This window comes from Somniosus microcephalus, chromosome 27 (genome assembly GCF_052327205.1).
Source record: "Somniosus microcephalus isolate GS21.2 chromosome 27, FLI_Smic_1.0, whole genome shotgun sequence".
Classification (NCBI taxonomy): Eukaryota; Metazoa; Chordata; class Chondrichthyes; order Squaliformes; family Somniosidae; genus Somniosus; species Somniosus microcephalus.
In genome coordinates this window covers 41,975,259-41,997,038 of record NC_141013.1, presented here as the reverse complement: position 1 = coordinate 41,997,038, position 21,780 = coordinate 41,975,259, and positions in this window count along the sequence as shown.

The window sequence follows — 21,780 nt, the reverse complement described above, 5'->3', positions numbered from 1 at the left end:
TGTGCCGCGGTACTGCAGGCCTTCCTCCTCTTCTTAAAGGGGAGGGGCCATGCACAGTGCGACCCGGGGCTCAGCTGGGTCACCAGGGATCGGGAGTGCTGGCAAAAGAGCCTGGCACTCAAGAGAAGTGCCAGGCTCATGGAGCGCAGCCAGCACTCCGCAGTGGGGGAGGGGGGCTGCACGGATGGCTGGGGACGGCAACGGGGGGCAGGTGCTGGCAGGCGGCCAGCAACAAAAATGGCCGCCTGGCACCTCGCCTTTAATTAATGCCGCCTCGGCCGCAGGTAGGCCCCCCTGACCCCGTCGGACATAGCGTCCAGCGGTAAGTCAGGGGGCGCTACCAAAGATCGCGGCTGGGGCGCGAGCGGGGCGCTATCGGTTACTGCCGCTGCCACCCTCCCGCTGAATTTCACGGGAGGCGTTGGCAGCGCCACGCCCATGCGCTAGTTGCTTTGCGCCCCATTAGTGCCTTAAGAGGCAAAGCAACCGAATTCCGGCCCAGTAATTCCGGGCACAACGCGTGTGTAAGGACGGGGTACTCACGTGTGTGCCCGGAGGAATTGCCGGTTTTCAGCATGCACAGCGCATGCGCTGAAAACCGGCATTTCCTGTCCTCTGACCCAAGGGGTTAAGAGGCAGAACGCGCGCGACTGCACAGGCAGCGCGTGCGCAGTGAAATTCCTTTTTTTTTCAGAGTTGTGCGCGTGTAAAGGCCTCCGGTCTTTACGCGTGGAAAAACCACACGTAAGTACTTAGTTTTTCAGGTAAGTGGGCTTTTAGTACAATTGAGAATTTTTTTTTCCACAGATTTGTTATTTTTAAAGAATTTACAGTAAGGTAAGTTTAGTTTTAGCCCCGATTTAAAAAAAAAAAAAAAAAATTTTTTTCAAATTTTAAAATTATTGTTTAAAATAGTTTTTCAGAGTTCTTTGTTGTTCATTTAAGTAGTGCAATGTTTTTTTAAATTTTCTTTCAGGTTTAAGTAGTGTTTTGGGACCAGGAGTTTTCATGAGTTTGACAGCTCTTTCTGTCAAATTCATGAATGAGTTTCCCCTCCCCTGATTGGCTGCACAGTGCTCACCTGATCCCAGCCGGCACATCGCACTAACTACGCCGCTGGATCAGGTAAGCACATCGCACCGACATCTGAACCGGGCCAGTAACAGGAAATGCAAGCAGGCCTGGGCTTTAGATGTCGGCGCGCAGGGTGAGTGCAGATCGGGGGCTTGCACGCGCGGCAAGCCCCCGATCCTAATTTCAGGGCCATTATATGTTAATGTAGCCAACTTCAGCCTTTTTTTCCTTAAATATTGGTGACTATTTGTACTTGGTTCATTGCAAGCACAATAAAGAATGAAAAATTAAATGTTAGGCTATTTGAATATAGCACTATGACAGTCAAATTAGGGCTCCCTGATTTGTCTGATTTTTAGGGTCTCTCACCCTGACTTTCAAGGTTCCAGGTTTCAAGTTGGGAAGAGCCATGCTTAGAAGAAAGAAAGAAATTATCTTGCATCTATATAGCACTTTATCATATCACAAAGCACTTCTCATCCAATATATGACTTTTGAGATGCAGCAAGTAAACACAACAGGCATTTTTGCACATAGCAATGTCCCAGAAACATTGAAATGGAGGACTCGTTAATTGGTATTTTGTTGAGATAGGAATGTTGACCAGGACACCAAAAGATCTCCCTGCTCTTCTTTGAATAGTGCCTTAGGGGCTTTAGCATTTATCTGAACCATGACCAGGGAGATGGGGCCTGGGTTTAATGGTTTATCCAAAGGACTGCACTTCCAGTACTGCATTTACGTCCCCTTGTTCTTGATTTCCCCCACCAGAGAAAATAGTTTCTCCACATCTGTCCTATCAAATCCTTTAAACATTTTAAACACCTCGATCAGATCAGATCGTCCCTCAACCTCTTATACTCAAGGTTGTAATCTCTTGATTACTCCCGGTGCCACGTGCTAGTGAGTATAGGAATGGGAAGATAGAACAGATGAATGCGTGGCTAAAGGGATGGTGCAGGAGGGAGGGCTTTAGTTTCCTGGATCACTGGGTCTGCTTCTGGGAAAGGTGGGACTTGTACAAGTCGGACGGTTTACACCTGAACCAGAGGGGAACCAATATCCTTGCGGGGAGGTTTGCTAGCACTGCTGGGAGGGGTTTAAACTAACTTGGCAGGGGGATGGGGTACAGAGTGGAGCTATAGCAGGGGGTGATTTACAGCCAAATACAGAGAAAAAAACAAGGCAGAGCAAATATGCAAAGGCAAAAGGGAATATGGCAGGGCTGGAAGGCATTTATTTTAATGCAAGGAGTCTTGCAAATAAGGTGGACGAACTGAAGTTGTTGTTGAACACATGGGAGTACGATATTGTTGCTATCACGGAGACATGGTTGAGGGAGGGTCAGGACTGGCAGCTCAATATTCCGGGGTATAGAATCTTCAGGCGAGACAGAGGGGGGTGTAAAAGGGGAGGGGGTGTTGCAATATTAATTAAGGAGTCAATTACTGCTGTAAGGAGGGATGATATATTAGCGGGTTCCTCTAATGAGGCCATATGGGTAGAACTTAAAAACAAAAAGGGGGCAAGCACTTTGCTGGGAGTGTACTATAGGCCCCCAAACAGTCAGGGGGAGATAGAGGAACAGATATGTAGGCAAATCTCAGAAAAGTGCGAAAATAATAGGGTAATAATAGTGGGGGATTTCAACTTCCCCAATATAAATTGGGATAGTCAGAGTGTGAAAGGCTTAGAGGGTGCAGAATTCTTAAAGTGCATCCAGGAGAGCTTTTTGAGCCAACATGTAGAATGTTCTACAAGTGAGGGGGCGATACTGGACCTAATTCTGGGGAATGTAGCCGGGCAAGTGGTGGAAGTGTCAGTAGGAGAGCATTTTGGCGACAGTGACCATAATTCGGTGAGATTTAAGGTGGTCATGGAAAAAGACAAAGACGGCCCGGAAATAAGGGTTCTAAATTGGGGGAAGGCCGATTTTAATATGATAAGGCAGGATCTGGCCAAAGTGGACTGGGAGCAGCTACTTATAGGAAAATCCACATCAAGACAGTGGGAGACTTTCAGAAGGGAAATAGAGAGAGTACAACGCCAACATGTTCCTGTAAAGGTCAAGGGTGGGACCAACAAGCAAAGGGAACCTTGGATGACAAGGGATATACAAAAATGCATTAGAAATAAAAGGGGGGCTTTTGGCAGTTACAAAAGACTAAAGACGGAAGAAGCCCTAGAGGAGTATAAAAAGTGCAGGGGCATACTTAAAAAAGAAATTAGGAGGGCGAGGAGGGGCCATGAAATAACACTGGCGAGCAAAATAAAGGAAAATCCTAAGATGTTTTATAAGTATATTAAGGGCAAGAGGATAACCAGGGAAAGGGTAGGGCCCATTAGGGACCAAAGTGGCAATCTGTGTGTAGAGCCAGATGATGTAGGCGGGGTTTTAAATGAATTTTTTGCATCTGTGTTCACTATGGAGAGAGACGATGCAGACATAGAAATCGGGCAAGGGGACTATGACATACTTGAACATATTAGCATCGAGAGGGAGGAGGTGCTAGCGGTTTTAGCAGGCCAAAAAGTGGATAAATCCCCAGGCCCGGACGAGATGTATCCCAGGCTGCTGTGGGAGGCAAAGGAGGAGATTGCAGGGGCTCTGACACAAATTTTCAGAACCTCTCTGGCCACAGGGGATGTACCAGAGGACTGGAGAACAGCTAATGTAGTACCATTATACAAGTAGGGTAGCAGGGATAAACCAGGGAATTACAGGCCAGTGAGCCTAACATCTGTGGTAGGGAAATTATTGGAAAAAATTCTGAGGGACATGATATACCTATCAATTCCTCCAATAAAAGGCGAAGAGTTACGAAGGTGACTAAAGGTTTTTATTGACTAAATAACAGAGCCCACTCTCGTGGGTGATCCGATCCAAGCAGGAGGAATACCAGCCAGTCGCTCACCTTTATACCTGGCCTGGTGGGTGGAGCCAAAGCGGAGTCGGCAGTGGTCATCCCAGGTATAGCAGTGTGGCAAGAGGCGACCTCGTACCGTGATACAATAGTGGTCAGTGATACAGTTATAACGAACAGTGGTGAACAGTGCTAACTACTAACAGTGATACGATAGTGAACGTGGTTTACCACATTCACCCCTTGTTTAGAATTAAGTCCGGCGGGGTGAAGTGTACTACCAATTCTGGTAGGTCAGTCTGTCCGGAGGCTTCGTAAGCCTCTCCGATCGCCGCAGCGGTGGTGTTGCCTTATCCGGTGCTGGTGCCTTATCCGGTGTTGATGCTGGTGTTTGCGTGGTCGGCGAGGGCTCGTGGGGTTCCGGCATGCCGTCTACCTTGGCTGAGGTTGGGGGGGGTGGTGGCGGTGTTTCCGGATCGGCTGAGGGTGCGAGGTCTCGTAGGGAGACAGTGTCCTCCCGCCCGTCTGGGTACGCCACGTAGGCGTACTGGGGGTTGGCGTGCAGGAGGTTCACCCTCTCGACCAGGGGGTCCGTTTTATGGGCCCTCACGTGTTTCCGCAGCCAGACCGGCCCCGGGGCGGTCAGCCAGGTTGGTAGAGTGGTTCCCGTAGTCGACTTCCTGGGGAAAACGAACATTCGTTCATGGGGGGTGGTGTTAGTGGCCGTGCAAAGTAATGACCGGATGGAGTGCAGCGCTGTCGGGAGGACTTCTTGCCAGCGGGAGGTTGGGAGGCCCTTAGACTTTAAGGCTAAGAGGACGGCCTTCCATACCGTCGCGTTCTCTCTTTCCACCTGACCGTTACCTCTGGGGTTGTAGCTGGTGGTCCTGCTTGCTGCAATACCTCTCTCTAGGAGGAATTGCCGGAGTTCTTCGCTCATGAAGGAGGAGCCCCGGTCGCTGTGTATATAGTTCGGGAACCCGAACAAGGCGAAGAGGGCATTCAGGCACTTAATGACCGTGCTACTGGTCATGTCGGGGCAGGGGAAGGCAAAGGGGAAACGGGAGTACTCATCAACGATGTTGAGGAAGTACACATTACGGTCAGAGGACGGGAGGGGCCCCTTAAAGTTGATGCTCAGGCGCTCGAAGGGGCGGGTGGCCTTGATCAGGCTTGCTCGGTCCGGCCTATAGAAGTGCGGTTTGCACTCCGCACAGGTCTGGCAGTTCCTGGTCATGGTCCTGACCTCCTCGATGGAGTAGGTCAGGTTGCGGGCCTTAATGAAATGGTAGAGTCTGGTGACTCCGGGGTGGCAGAGCTGGTCGTGGAGGGTCTGAAGCCTATCGATATGCGCGCTGGCGCATGTCATTCGTGAAAGGGCATCAGGGGATTCGTTCAGCTTGCCTGGCCGGTACAAGATCTCATAATCGTAGGTGGAGAGCTCGATTCTCCATCTCAAAATCTTGTCATTCTTGATTTTGCCCTTCAGCTTGTTATTAAACATGAAAGCCACCGAACGCTGGTCGGTGAGGAGGGTAAATCGTTTGCCTGCCAGGTAGTGCCTCCAGCGCCGTACTGCCTCCACGATCGCCTGGGCCTCTTTCTCGACCGACGAATGTCGGATCTCGGGGCCCTGTAGGGTCCTTGAGAAGAAGGCCACTGGCCTCCCCTCCTGGTTTAGGGTGGCGGCTAAGGCGAAGTCGGATGCGTCGCTCTCCACCTGGAAGGGGATGGACTCGTCCACTGCGTGCATCGTGGCCTTGGCTATGTCTCCCTTAATGAGGGAGAAGGCCGCGCACGCCTCCTCCGTGAGGGGGAAGGAAGTGGCTTTCAGGAGGGGTCTGGCTTTGTCCGCGTAATTGGGTACCCATTGGGCATAGTAGGCGAAAAGCCCCAGGGTTCTCCTAAGTGCTTTAGGGCAGTGGGGGAGGGGTAGCTCCATGAGGGGGCGCATTCTTTCTGGGTCGGGGCCGATGATTCCGTTCTCCACTACGCAGCCGAGGATGGCAAGGCGCGTGGTGTTAAACACGCATTTCTCCTTATTGTAGGTGAGGTTCAGCCGTTGGGCCGTACGGAGGAATTTCTCCAGATTCGCGTCATGTTCCTGCCGGTCGCGGCCGCAGATAGTGACGTTATCTAGGTAGGGGAATGTAGCCTGCAGTTCGTTCTGGTCAACCATCTGGTCCATCTCCCTTTGGAAGACCGAGACCCCATTAGTGACACCGAAGGGGACCCTAAGGAAGTGGTATAGGCGCCCATTCGCCTCGAAGGCGGTATACTGGCGGTCCTCAGGGTGGATAGGGAGTTGGTGGTAGGCCGACTTCAGGTCGATGGTCGAGAATACTTTATACTGTGCAATCTGATTGACCATGTCAGATATGCGGGGGAGGGGGTATGCGTCCAGCTGGGTATATCTGTTTATGGTCTGGCTGTAGTCGATGACCAGGCGGTTTTTATCGCCGGTCTTTACGACTACGACCTGGGCACGCCAGGGGCTGCTGCTCCCCTCGATAATGCCCTCTTTCAGGAGGCGCCGCACCTCAGAGCTAATGAAGGCTCTGTCCCCGGCGCTATACCGCCTGCTCTTGGTAGCGACGGGTTTGCAGTCAGGGGTAAGGTTAGCAAACAGAGAGGGTGGCGGGACCTTGAGGGTGGAGAGGCTGCAGGTGTTACGCGGTGGGCGGTTTAACGTTTGCTGGTTGTTGACTGTGAGTGGGGGGAGGGGTCCACCGTATGCTAGGGTTACGCTTTGGAGGTGGGATTGGAAGTCCAGCCCTAGTAGGACGGCAGCGCAGAGATGGGGGAGGATGAGGAGTTTTAAGTTTTTATACTCCGTGCCCTTAACCGACAGGGTCACGACACAGTAGCCGCTGATGTCTGTGGCGTGGGACCTCGATGCCATCGAGATTCGGCTGCGCGTTGGTAGGACAGAGAGGGAGTAGTGGCTCACCGTGTCTGGGTGGATGAAGCTCTCCGTGCTTCCGCTGTCGAACAGGCAGGTCGTGGCGTGGCCGTTCACTTTGATGTCCATCATTGACTTGGACAGATGGTGCGGGCGGGCTTGGTCCAGGGTGACGGAAGCTAGTGTGTAGCTGAGCGAGTCGTTGTCATCTGCGGGCGAGGCGGTCGGGCGTGGTGAGTAAAATGGCGTCTCCCACGAGGTAGGGCCCCATGAGGCACTATTGGGGTCGGTTGCCTTAATCAAAGATGGCCGCCCCATGACTCATGTGTGGGGATGCTGGCCTCAGTTGCCCTAAACAAAGATGGCCGCCCCCATGACTCATGTGTGGGGATGCTGGCCTCAGTTGCCCTAAACGAAGATGGCCGCCCCCATAGTTCGCATGCGGCACTGCTGGCCTCTGAGGATCCGCTCCTGCAGGCCTTGGAGAAGTGGCCTTTCTTCAGGCAGGTTTTGCATATGGAGTTCTTGGCTGGGCAGCGCGACCTCGGATGCTTCTCCTGGCCACAAAAAAAACAGCCGGCGGCCCGATCGCGGATGCCCGATGTCGGGGCCGGTGCTGGGGGTGGCGGGGCCGGTCGGGTCCGGGACGCCGACGCAGAGGTAGGTCCCGGGGGCGGCGCTGGGAAGGGTGCTGTGGTAGGGGTCGGGCCCGAGTCCCAGGGTCGCGAGCAGTACCTGGTGAATGCTTCCTGATCTTGGTGGGCCACTTCCAGGGAGATAGCGAGGGCTTCAGCTTTTTCCATGCTGAGGTCTTTAGCTTCCAGCAGTCTTTGCCATGAGTACTCGGACCGTAGGCCTTTCAGGAATGCGTCGCGGATATTATCTTCAGTATTTTCGGCTGCCGACACCGATTTAAAGTCACAGTTCCTGGCGAGTGCATATAGCGCCTGTGAGAATTCGGCTACTGATTCTCCTGGCTGTTGCGGCCGTGATCTTAGGAGGTGCCTAGCGTACATGTAGTTTACCGGGGTCCGGTACTTCTGTTTCAGCAGGTTGATGGCGGTCTCGTAGGTAGTCATGTCCTCGATGAGAGTGTATACTCTCGGGCTCAGTTGTGCCTGCAGGACACTTAGTTTGGATGCCTGAGGGACGCTGGATTCTCTCAGGTATGATTCGAAGCAGACCAGCCAGTGTTTAAAGTCTGCGGCTGAGTTTGCTGCTCGTGGGTTCAGGTCCAGGTACGGCGGTCTGAGGGCTCGCAGCCAAGCTGGCTGGTGTGGCTGTGCTCCTGGTAGCTGCGCTGGTGGCTCCTCCGCCGGTTGTGACTCGTTGTCGGACATCATTAAATGATATACCTATCAATTCCTCCAATAAAAGGCGAAGAGTTACGAAGGTGACTAAAGGTTTTTATTGACTAAATAACAGAGCCCACTCTCGTGGGTGATCCGATCCAAGCAGGAGGAATACCAGCCAGTCGCTCACCTTTATACCTGGCCTGGTGGGTGGAGCCAAGGCGGAGTCGGCAGTGGTCATCCCAGGTATAGCAGTGTGGCAAGAGGCGACCTCGTACCGTGATACAATAGTGGTCAGTGATACAGTTATAACGAACAGTGGTGAACAGTGCTAACTACTAACAGTGATACGATAGTGAACGTGGTTTACCACAGGACAAAATTAGTCTCCACTTGGAGAGGCAAGGATTAATCGGGGATAGTCAGCATAGCTTTGTCAAGGGTAAATCATGTCTGACAAATCTGATTGAATTTTTCGAGGGGGTGACTAGGGGGGTGGATGAGGGAAATGCTGTGGATGTGGTTTACATGGACTTCAGTAAAGCTTTTGACAAAGTCCCGCATAGGAGACTGGTCAAGAAGGTAAGAGCCCATGGGATCCAGGGTGCCTTGGCGCGTTGGATCCTAAACTGGCTGAGTGGCAGGAGGCAGAGGGTGATGGTCGAAGGATGCTTTTGTGACTGGAAGCCTGTGTCCAGTGGGGTACCTCAGGGATCGGTGCTGGGTCCCTTGTTGTTTGTGATCTACATAAATGATTTGGATGAGAATGTAAAAGGTATGATCAGTAAGTTCGCAGATGACACGAAAATTGGTGGGGTGGTAAATTGCGAGGAGGAAAGCCTCAGGCTACAGGACGATATAAACGGGTTGGTCAGATGGGCGGAAAAATGGCAAATGGAATTTAACCCTGAAAAGTGCGAGGTGATGCATTTTGGACGGACAAATAAGGGAAGGGAATACACAATGAGTGGTAGGACCCTAGGAAGTACAGAGGGTCAGAGGGACCTTGGTGTACATGTACATAGATCTCTGAAGGCAGCGGAACAGGTAGATAAGGTGGTTAAAAAGGCATATGGGATACTTGCCTTCATTAGCCGAGGCATAGAATATAAGAGCAGGGAGGTTATGATGGAGCTGTACAAAACGCTGGTGAGGCCACAGCTGGAGTACTGTGTGCAGTTCTGGTCGCCTCACTATAGGAAGGATGTGATTGCTTTGGAGAGGGTGCAGAGAAGATTCACCAGGATGTTACCTGGGATGGAGCGCCTCAGCTGTGAAGAAAGACTAAACAGGCTGGGGTTGTTTTCCTTGGAGCAAAGAAGGCTGAGGGGGGACCTGATTGAGGTGTACGAAATGATGAGGGGCATAGATAGGGTAGATAAAGAGGAACTTTTCCCCTTAGTAGGGGGGTCAATAACAAGGGGGCATAGATTCAGGGTAAGGGGCAGGAGATTTAGAGGGGATTTGAGGAGGAGCTTTTTCACCCAGAGGGTGGTTGGAATCTGGAACTCACTGCCTGAAAGGGTGGTAGAGGCAGGAACCCTCACAACATTCAAGAAGCATTTGGATGAGCACTTGAAATGCCATTGCATACAAGGCTATGGACCAAATGCTGGAAAATGGGATTAGACAGGACAGGGATGGATGGGCGGCGCGGACACGATGGGCCGAAGGGCCTCTTTCTGTGCTGTAAAACTCTATGACTCTATGACTCTATGAATACAAGCCAAATTTATGCAACCTGTCCTCATAATTTTACACTCTATCATTCTGGTGAGTCTGCACTGCACCCACTCCAAGACCAACCTATCGTTCCTGAGGTGCGGTGCCCAGAACTGAACGCAGTGTCCAGATAGGGTCTGTACAACTGAAGCATCACTTCCTCCCCTTTGTACTTCTACCCCCTTGAAGTGTCAGCCTGGATTATGTGGTCAAGTCTGATCTGAACTATAACGTACAACCTTCTGACTCAGAGGTGACGGTCCTGCCAAATAAGCCTGACCAAATATTGGTTTCCCTCTGTTCTACTGAGCACTCCTGTGTTGCTTTACTCATATAATGGCATGTTAATGAAGCTGCCTATTGCAATAATTTCCCTCTCTACCCTGGTCACCACTGGGGCTCTAGCCCATTTATGTAGCTGTGTGAAGTGGGCATTTATATCCTGCCATGCATCAAATGCTATTTGATACATTGGCCCAGAAATTCGGGTCTCCACGGGTGAGTACGCACGGTAAACTCACACGTAGGCCCAATGGAAGTGACGGTTTCGTGCATGCACTGCACATGTGCGGGAAACCGGAACTTCCGTTCCTTTAAAGGAAGGGGTTCACAGGTCGAACACGTGCGCCGGAGAGGCAGCGCGTGCGCATCGAACTTACGTTTTTTTTCCAGGTTTCTCCGGGAGGGTAAGTCTCCAGGAGTTACACTTATAAAAAGCAGGCGCAAGGCCTGCTTTTAACAAGGTAAGTGGTGAATTAATTAAAATTAAAACATTTTTTCCACAGGTTTATTATTTTTAAATACTTTAAAGAAAGGTAAGTTTATTATTAGCACCGTTAGAAAATGTAATTAATTTTTTCAAAAATTTAAATTATTGTTTAAAATAGTTATTTCATGTAATTTATAGTTATTTAAAAATGTGATTTAAAAAAAATTTTATTTGAAGTTTTAGTGATGTTTTGGGGCTTATAGTATTTATAGGTTTGACAGCTCTTCCTGTCAAACTTATGAATGAAGCATTCCCTGCAACCATTGGCTCTCCCTGGCCCACGTGATCCCAGGGGACGCTTCGAACTACTTGCGCCCCTGGGATACGCAAGCACTGCACGCCGGCAGTTGGGGGAGGCCCAGGATCGGAATCCCACGCGGGCCCACAGCTCAACGGCCGGCGTGCTAGGTAAGTGCAGGTCGGAGGCTTGCACCCACTGGAAGCCTCCGACCTGAATTTCTGGGCCAATTCAAGGGAAATTTTGCTGCAGCAGATTAGACACATGTAACTAGATTGATCATACACAGCCAAATACAGATGAGGGAGGTCATTCGGCCCATTTAGCTCATCCTTTCATCCCTCCAACACAGTATCAAACTGCCTCTTGAATGACTCCAGAGATTTTGCTCTAATCAGACACCTATCCAGGTATTGATCTCTCTTTGTGTGAAGAGGTGCTTCCAGACATCAGTCCCGGACTTATCTTTTAATAGTTGGTGCCTATGTTTCCATGTTCTACTTTAACATGAAATAGCTTTTGGAATTAACCTTGTCTGTTCCATCTAGTATCTCATATTAGGTCCCCACTCATTCACCTTCCTTCAAGACAGGAAAGTATGAGTTTCTTTTTCCTCTTGTGCATCAATGACCAGAACTGCCTGGAGTATTCAAGGTACCAGCCTGTCGGCCTCAGTGTTATACTCTATATAGCTCATCATTCCCTTTGCTTTGTTGATTGTTGCTCTGCAGTTACAGGATATGGTCAGTGTTGATCCTACAATCACTCACCTCTCTCCTAGGCAGTTCAACATCATTCATTGCATAAGGACGTACTCCATTTTGTTTCAATGTGTAACACCTTGCACTTATCTGTAATGAAATTCATCTGCCATAATTCTACGTTTCTGTAGCTCTTTGCCTGCTTCATTGGACTCCCCATAATTTAGTAACATCTGTGAATTTGACCAGTTTTCATTGTGTTCCTGAATCCAGCTTGTTAAGTAGATTGGAAACGGTTGAGTTCCCAGCAGTGATCTAAGGCCACTCCCCTCAGTGCATCTCAGTCTGACATCACTCTTCTAACTGGTTCCCACTTCTTCCTCTCTTTCAGCCAATTCCTTAGTCAACTCTACATTTAATCTAGGACAAAACAACCATTGCCTTGAGCTAGTGCAGTGCCTTTCATATCAGACTTTATCAAGGGCTCTCTGGCAGTCCAGGTGCAGGGCATCTTAGGCCTTTCCAACATCCATTTGGGATGCCACTTCCTCAGAAAAAGTCAAGGAGACTTGTCAGGCTGAAAGTTCCTTTCTGAAACCATGTTTATTGGGCTATTTTTTGTAGTTAATTAAATAACTTTGTCCTTAATAATTATATAATTTTGCCAATTATTGTTGTACGACGAATGGGTCTGAAGTTATCAGGACTTGTTTTGTCACCTTTTCTGAAACTAGGTGCCATGTTGCCATCTTTCTAATTCAATGTGACCTCCCTGTATTCATTGACTCCCTCATGAATGATTCTCAGCACTTAGTGGTTTGTAACAAATACCTTCAGAGACAGTGAAATAAGTGTTTTTAGTTTGGTCCTGAAGGATAAATAGTGATCTACTTACCCATTGCAGGTAGATCACAGCATTGTCTTGGCTCACCATACATACATATATGTATCCTGAGCGGAGGAGACTATAAAGCTGGGGTTTTAGCTTCACCTGACTCACAGTTCTGTGCCTCTTTTAGTAAACAGATACAAATGCATTCTGAAAATGCAGTCAGTTATCTTGCCTCTCAACAAGCTAACAGAAATCACCTCCAAGTTCTCCTCTGTGTCACACCAGTCTGATGGGGACATATATCGCAGTTCCTTCATCATCGCTGGGCCAAAACGCTGGAATTCCCTACCTAACAGCACTGTGGATGCAGCATCACTAGAAGGACTGCAACGGTTCAAGATGGGCCCGCCATCATCTTCGCAGGGCGGGTAAGGGTGGGTAATAAATGTGGCCACCCCCATCCTGAGAACAAATTTTGCGATACTTGGGTAACGCACTGGGGAGCAACCAACAGGCACGGACCACTACCCCAGGATTGGCAGATCACGCAGGGTGGGCGGGGGGCAAGGGGGGAGAAAATTGCAGGGTTCGCAGGTCAGGGAAACTGATACCTCTGTAACTTCTGCTGTTCGACAAACATGTTTTCTTTTATTGCTTTGTTCCATAAGAGACTCTCCAGAGTGCACACGGCAAAGGCCAAAGCATGAAAACATGTGCAGGTCTAATTATTATGAAGCTAAGCCTCACACATCACCAGGAAATTGCTTGTCTGGTCTGGGAAACTAGAACTCTCAGGATAACCTCAATTATTTCTTAAGTGGAAACTGCAACCTTATGTACCAGCGACTGTCAATAATTGTAATGAAGTTGATGTAACATCCAGCAGCAGGGTTCATTCCATTGTCGTTACACCAACTGCCATTTCTGCTGTTGACTAAACTGCGGTGATTGCAGGTTCTGTTTTAATTGTACAGCATATTTTCTGTATTAGAATTGTAAGTGTTTCATTTGTGTCATTTCCTTCTTGTACTCCTACACATTTGTACTATTGCGTCAGCGTCCCAGCCATAATCTAATGAGCTAATCACCAAAAGCATTTTAGGAGTTAGTTAGAATATTTATACATTGGACTTGGGAGCACAGCATAACTCTGTACCCTTGTATTAATGGTATAATTCATTTTGATTAAATAAATAACTTTGCTCAGTCTTTTTTTAATATTCCACGGCACTACCGTTAGTCCGTGGCGGTCTGTTGGGATATATACTGCTTTGAGCCACGGAGGAGTTACGTCATGTAATGCACAATATATTGTCGGGGCCACTGATTTACAGTAACTCAATATTATTACATAACATTCTGGATTTTTTGGGGAATCAAATTCCACAATTCTATCCATTTTAAATTGAGAACTATAAATTACCTTTATTATTATTTATCCCTGTGCATTTAGTTTTGATCTGTCACTTTACTGAACCACAGAATATGCAGGAAGATGGTGTGCAGCATGGAGCAGGTCAGAGGAAGGGTACACACCAGAAATGTCAATAACCTCTTTACAATGAGGCTGACTGACCTGCTGTGTCTTTCAGCATTTTCTGTTTTCATTTCAGATATCCAGCAATTGCGCAGAACGGGGATCTCCCTTCAACTGAGAATAAAAAGCTAGTATCAGTAATGGTGACCATGAAACTATCGGATTGGTGTAAAAAACCAGCTGGTTCACTAATGTCCTTTAGGGAAGGAAATCTGCCGTCCTTACCCGGTCTGGCCTATATGTGACTCCAGACCCACAGCAATGTGGTTGACTCTTAGCTGCCCTCTGAAATGGCCCAGCGAGCCACTCAGTTGTAACAAACCGCTACAAAACACAATAATAAGAATAAAACCAGACGGACCACCCGGCATCGACCTTGGCACCGGCTATGGACACGGCAACAGCACATTCAGCCCAGTCGACCCTGCAAAGTCCTCCTCACCAACATCTGGGGACTTGTGCCAAAATTGGGGGAGCTGTCCCACAGACTAGTCAAGCAACAGCCTGACATAGTCACACTCACAGAATCATACCTTTCAGCCAATGTCCCAAACTCCTCCATCACCATCTCTGGGTATGTCCTGTCCCACCGGCAGAACAGATCCACCAGGGGTGGCGGCACAGTGGTATACAGTCGGGAAGGAGTGGCCCTGGGAGTCCTCAACATTGACTCCGGACCCCATGAAGTCTCACGGTTTTAGGTCAACATAGAAACATAGAAGATAGGAGCAGGAGTAGGCCATTCGGCCCCTCGAGCCTGCTCCGCCATTCAATGAGATCATGGCTGATCGTCCAAATTCAGTACCCTGTCCCTGCCTTCTCTCCATATCCCTTGATCCCTTTAGCCTTAAGAAATATATCCAACTCCTTCTTGAATATATTTAATGAATTGGCCTCTACTGCCTTCTTTGGTAGAGAATTCCACAGGTTCACCACTCTCTGGGTGAAGAAATTCCTCCTCATCTCTATCCTAAAGAGATGGGCAAGGAAACCTCCTGCTGATTACCACCTACCACCCACCCCCAGCTAATGAATCAGTACGCCTCTATGTTGAACACCACTTGGAAGAAGCACTGAGAGTAGCAAGGGCACAGAATGTACTCTGGGTAGGGGACTTCAATGTCCATCACAAAGAGTGGCTCGGTAGCACCAGTACTGACTGAGCTGGCTGAGTCCTGAAGGACATAGCTGCCAGTCTGAGCCTGCGACAGGTGGTGAGAGAACCAACACGAGGGGAAAACCTACTTGACCTCATCCTCACCAATCTACCTGTCGCAGATGCATCTGTTTATGACAGCATTGGTAGCAGTGACCACCGCACAGTCATTGTGGAGATGAAGTCCCTTCTTCACACTGAGGACACCCTCCATCGTGTTGTGTGGCGCTACCACCGTGCTAAATGGGATCGATTCAGAACAGATTTACCAGCTCAAAACTGGGCATCCATGAGGCGCTGTGGGCCATCAGCAGCAGCAGAATTGTATTCCACCACAATCTGTAGCCTCATGGCCCGGCATATCCCTCACTCTATCATTACCATCAAGCCAGGGAACCAACCCTGGTTCAATAAGGAGTGTAGAAGAGCATGCCAGGAGCAGCACCAGGCATACCTAAAAATGAGGTGCCAACCTGGGGGAGCTGCAACACAGGACTACATGCATGCTAAACAGCAGAAGCAGCATGCTATAGACAGGGCTAAGCGATCCCAACGGATCAGATCAAAGCTCTGCAGTCCTGCCATAGCTAGTCGTGAATGGTGGTGGACCATTAAACAACTATCGGGAGGAGGAAGCTCCAGGAATAACCCCATCCTCAATGATGGTGGAGCCCAGCACGTGAGTGCAAAAGACAAGGCTGAAGCATTTGCAACCATCTTCAGCCAGAAGTGCCGATTGGATGATCCATATTGGCCTCCTCCTGAGGTCCCCACCATCACAGAAGCCAGTCTTCAGCCAATCGATTCACTCCATGTGATATCAAGAAACGGCTGAGCACACTGGATACAGCAAAGGCTATGGGCCACGACAACATCCCGGCTATCGTGCTGAAGACTTGTGCTCCAGAATTAGCCGTGCCTCTAGCTAAGCTGTCCCATTACAGCTACAACACTGGCATCTATCCGACAATGTGGAAAACTGCCCAAGTATGTCCTGTCCACAAAAAGCAGGACAAGTCCGATCTGGCCAATTACCGCCCCATCAGTCTACTCGCAATCATCAGCAAAGTGATGGAAGGTGTCATCGACAATGCTATCAAGTGGCACTTACTCACCAATAACCTGCTCACTGATGCCCAGGTTGGGTTCCGCCAAGATGACTCAGCTCCTGACCTCATTACTGCCTTGGTCCAAACATGGACAAAGGAGCTGAATTCCAGAGGTGAGGTGAGAGCATTTGACCAAGTGTGGCATCAAGGAACCCTAGTAAAACTAAAGTCAATGGGAATTGGGGGGAAAACTCTCCACTGGCTGGAGTCATACCTAGCACAAAGGAAGATGGTTGTGGTGGTTGAAAGTCAATCATCACCGCCCTAGGACATCGCTGCAGGAGTTCCTCAGGGCAGTGTCCCAGGCCCAACCATCTTCAGCTGCTTCATCAATGACCTTCTTTCCAACATAAGGTCAGAAATGGGGATGTTCGCTGATGACTGCACAGTATTTAGTGCCATTCACAACTCCTCAGATAATGAATCAGTCCATGCCCGCATGCAGCAAGACCTGGATGACATTCAGGCTTGGGCTGATAAGTGGCAGGTAACATTCGCACCACACAAGTGCCAGGCAATGACTATCTCCAACAAGTGAGAGTCTAACCACTGTCCCTTGACATTCAATGGCATTACCATCGCTGAATCCCCCACCATCAACGTCCTGTGGGGTCACCATTGACCAGAAACTTAACTGGACCAGCCACATAAACACTGTGGCAACAAGAGCAGTTCAAAAGCTAGGTATTCTGCGACGAGTGTCTCACCTCCTGACTCCCCAAAGCCTTTCCACCATCTATAAGGCAAAAGTAAGGAGTGTGATGGAATATTCTCCACTTGCCTGGATGAGTGCAGCTCCAACAACGCTCAAGAAGCTCGACACCATCCAGGACAAAGCAGCCCACTTGATTGGCACCCCATCCACCACCTTAAACATTCACTCCCTCCACCACCGGCGTACCGTGGCTGCAGTGTGTACCATCTACAAGATGCACTGCAGCAACTCGCCAAGGCTCCTTCGGCAGCACCTCCCAAACCTGCGACCTCTTCCACCTAGAAGGACTAGGGCAGCAGGCACATGGGAACACCACCACCTCCAAGTTCCCCTCTAAGTCACACACCATCCTGACTTAGTATATCGCCGTTCCTTCATCGTCGCTGGGTCAAAATCCTGGAACTCCCTCCCTAACAGCACTGTGGGAGTACCTTCACCACACGGACTGCAGCGGTTCAAGAAGGCAGCTCACCACCACCTTTTCAAGGGCAATTAGGGATGGGCAATAAATGCTGGCCTTGCCAGCGATGCCCACATACAAAAAAAACCTCAGGTTGGGCAGGCCCACCCCTGGAAATTATTATACATAAAAAAGTCTTGCCTGGAACATATATCCGTCATAAATGCAAAGTATTTATCAGTATTTTGAAGGTGGTAAAAACTGCATTTGTGTTTTCACGGCGTACACTGGAAGAACCTGTCATGAAACCGCACACTGTCATCCCATGGTTTTCCATCCAATGCGTCTGTTAGCTTTATTGATGATTGAATGCTGTGTGGAGCACAATGGTTCCTGGGCCACTGGGACCATTGGATTGTGATGTCTAGAATGAATAATATAGGATGTAAGGCCAGATAGATACCCTGGAGCTTTGCTTAAATTGCCTTTGGTGGTGGGAGGTGTGTAAGGAGAAACTTTGCCAATCCTCTCCCTGGGGAGTTATTGAGTTGAATAGAGTGCATGATGCAGCAGATTGCACATGGTCTGTGGAAAGGACTGGGTCACCTTTTCCTATTCAATGCTTTATGTTTCCAATATCTTCAGATGGATTATACCTGTATCAACAAAGTGTAAGTGTTTATTGCAATCCTGACCTAAAAAATAACATCACTGTCAAAATATTAAGTACTGTTGATATTTGCAGTGATAAAACAACTGAACCACAACATGATATTTTGGCTACGTAACAGCTGCTTAGAGTTACAGAGGAAAGTGTGCTTTTGTCCTTACATTGTGATATACCTATCAATTCCTCCAATAAAAGGCGAAGAGTTACAAAGGTGACTAAAGGTTTTTATTGACTAAATAACAGAGCCCACTCTCGTGGGTGATCCGATCCAAGCAGGAGGAATACCAGCCAGTCGCTCACCTTTATACCTGGCCTGGTGGGTGGAGCCAAGGCGGAGTCGGCAGTGGTCATCCCAGGTATAGCAGTGTGGCAAGAGGCGACCTCGTACCGTGATACAATAGTGGTCAGTGATACAGTTATAACGAACAGTGGTGAACAGTGCTAACTACTAACAGTGATACGATAGTGAACGTGGTTTACCACACATTGTACATCTGTAAATTTGGTATATAGCCTGACTGATATACTCCTATCATATTATATATTTTTCACAAGTTACGCAAAGTGCAATTTCTGATTATTGAGATTAAAAAAACTAAAGTCCATTTTCAAATTACATTACCTTTAATGTTCAATTTCAAGTTTCATTAAAAAAAAACTGAATTTTCAATTATTAATGAAATATAAGGAAACATTCATGGTTAAGGCCTCACAGCGTCAGTGGGAATCTCGAGCGGCAGAGCGGGGCTATAAAAGGCCCCAGAGACCAGGTAAGGCCTCACAGCGTCGGCGGGAATCTCGAGTGGCAGAGCGGGGCTATAAAAGGCCCCAGAGACCAGGTAAGGCCTCACAGCGTCGGCGGGAATCTCGAGCAGCAGAGTGGGGCTATAAAAGGCCCCAGAGACCAGGTAAGGTCTCACAGCGTCGGCAGGAATCTCGAGCGGCAGAGCGGGGCTATATAAGGCCCCAGAGACCAGGTAAGGCCTCACAGCATCGGCGGGAATCTCGAGTGGCAGAGTGGGGCTATAAAAGGCCCCAGAGACCAGGTAAGGCCTCACAGCATCGGCGGGAATCTCGAGCGGCAGAGCGGGGCTATAAAAGGCCCCAGAGATCAGGTAAGGCCTCAGAGCATCGGCGGGAATCTCGAGCAGCAGAGCGGGGCTATAAAAGGCCCCAGAGACCGGGTAAGGCCTCACAGCGTCGGCGGGAATCTCGAGCGGCAGAGCGGGGCTATAAAAGGCCCAGAGACCAGGTAAGGCCTCACAGCGTCAGCGGGAATCTCGAGTGGCAGAGCGGGGCTATAAAAGGCCCCAGAGACCGGGTAAGGCCTCACAGCATCGGCGGGAATCTCGAGCGGCAGAGCGGGGCTATAAAAGTCCCAGAGACCAGGTAAGGCCTCACAGCATCGGCGGGAATCTCAAGCGGCAGGGCGGGGCTATAAAAGGCCCCAGAGACCAGGTAAGGCCTCACAGCGTCAGCGGGAATCTCGAGTGGCAGAGCGGGGCTATAAAAGGCCCCAGAGACCAGGTAAGGCCTCACAGCGTCGGCGGGAATCTCGAGCGGCAGAGCGGGGCTATAAAAGGCCCCAGACACCAGGTAAGGCCTCAGAGCGTCGACGGGAATCCTGAGCGGCAGAGCGGGGCTATAAAAGTCCCCAGAGACCAGGTAAGGCCTCACAGCATCGGCAGGAATCCTGAGCGGCAGAGCGGGGCTATAAAAGGCCCCAGAGACCAGGTAAGGCCGACCAATCTCCAGTCTGGGAACTTGGAGGGAAGGAGAGAGGTAAAAAGTAATCCAAGTGTGACGTCACCAGAAAGCGGGTAAGTGATTGGTTGGTAAGTATTTCTCCCTTTTTAAGCTTAAATCTCTTTGGTTTATAGTTTCTAAGGTGTGATATTCACCATCTAGAATCGGGGCAGACGGTATTTAAGAATAATATCAACAAATTTAATTAATTACATAGAATGGGAGATCAGGTGATGTGTTGCTGCTGCAATATGTGGGAGCTGGTGAACACCATTGATGCTCACAGTGATCACATTTGCAGTAAGTGTTGGCTGCTCGAGGAACTCCGGCTCCGTGTTGAAGAGCTGGAGTCCGAGCTTCAAACACTGAGACACATCAAGGAGGGGGAGAGTTACCTGGACTCTGTGTATCACGAGGTATTTACACCAATTAGATTAATTAATTCAGATGCAGTCCGTGACCAGGGTCAGGATGGTGTGACTAGAAGTGAGGCAGGTACGGGAATCCAGGAGGTAGTGTTGGAGGAGCTGCAGCCCTTGCACTTGTCCAACAGGTTCGAGGCTCTTACTCCCTGTGAGGATGGGAACAGGGACTGCGGGGAGGATGAGCAACCTGGCCACAGCACCATGGAGCGGGGGGCCATTCAAGTGGGGGGAGTTAAAAGAAATGTTGTAGTGGTAGGGGATAGTATCGTTAGGGGGATAGATAGAGTTCTTTGCAGCCGAGAGCGAGAGTCCCGAAGGCTGTGTTGCCTGCCCGGTGCCAGGGTTAAGGACATCTCCTCTGGACTGGAGAGAAACTTGGAGTGGGAGGGGGAGGATCCAGTTGTCGTGGTCCATGTTGGTACCAACGACATAGATAGGACAAGGAAGGAGGTTCTGCTGAGGGAATTTGAGCAGCTAGGGGCCAAATTAAAAAGCAGAACCACAAGGGTAATAATCTCTGGATTATTACCTGAGCCACGAGCGAATTTGGCTAGGACAAATAAAATTAGAGAGTTAAATGCGTGGCTCAAAGACTGGTTTTGCTTCCTGGGACACTGGCACCAGTACTGGGGCAGGAGGGAGCTGTTCATAGAGTCATAGAGTCATAGAGTTTTACAGCACAGAAAGAGGCCCTTCGGCCCATCGTGTCTGCGCCGCCCATCCATCCCTGTCCAGTCTAATCCCATTTTCCAGCATTTGGTCCATAGCCTTGTATGCAATGGCATTTCAAGTGCTCATCCAAATGCTTCTTGAATGTTGTGAGGGTTCCTGCCTCTACCACCCTTTCAGGCATTGAGTTCCACATTCCAACCACCCTCTGGGTGAAAAAGTTCCTCCTCAAATCCCCTCTAAATCTCCTGCCCCTTACCCTGAATCTATGCCCCCTTGTTATTGACCCCCCTACTAAGGGGAAAAGTTCCTCTTTATCTACCCTATCTATGCCCCTCATCATTTTGTACACCTCAATCAGGTCCCCCCTCAGCCTTCTTTGCTCCAAGGAAAACAACCCCAGCCTGTCCAGCCTCTCTTCATAGCTGAGGCGCTCCATCCCAGGTAACATCCTGGTGAATCTTCTCTGCACCCTCTCCAAAGCAATCACATCCTTCCTATAGTGAGGCGACCAGAACTGCACACAGTACTCCAGCTGTGGCCTCACCAGCGTTTTGTACAGCTCCATCATAACCCCCCTGCTCTTATATTCTATGCCTCGGCTAATGAAGGCAAGTATCCCATATGCCTTTTTAACCACCTTATCTACCTGTTCCGCTGTCTTCAGGGATCTATGTACATGTACACCAAGGTCCCTCTGACCCTCTGTACTTCCTAGGGTCCTACCACTCATTGTGTATTCCCTTGCCTTATTTGTCCGTCCAAAATGCATCACCTTGCACTTTTCAGGGTTAAATTCCATTTGCCACTTTTCCGCCCATCTGACCAACCCGTTTATATCGTCCTGTAGCCTGAGGCTTTCCTCCTCACAATTTACCACCCCACCAATTTTCGTGTCATCTGCGAACTTACTGATCATACCTTTTACATTCTCATCCAAATCATTTATGTAGATCACA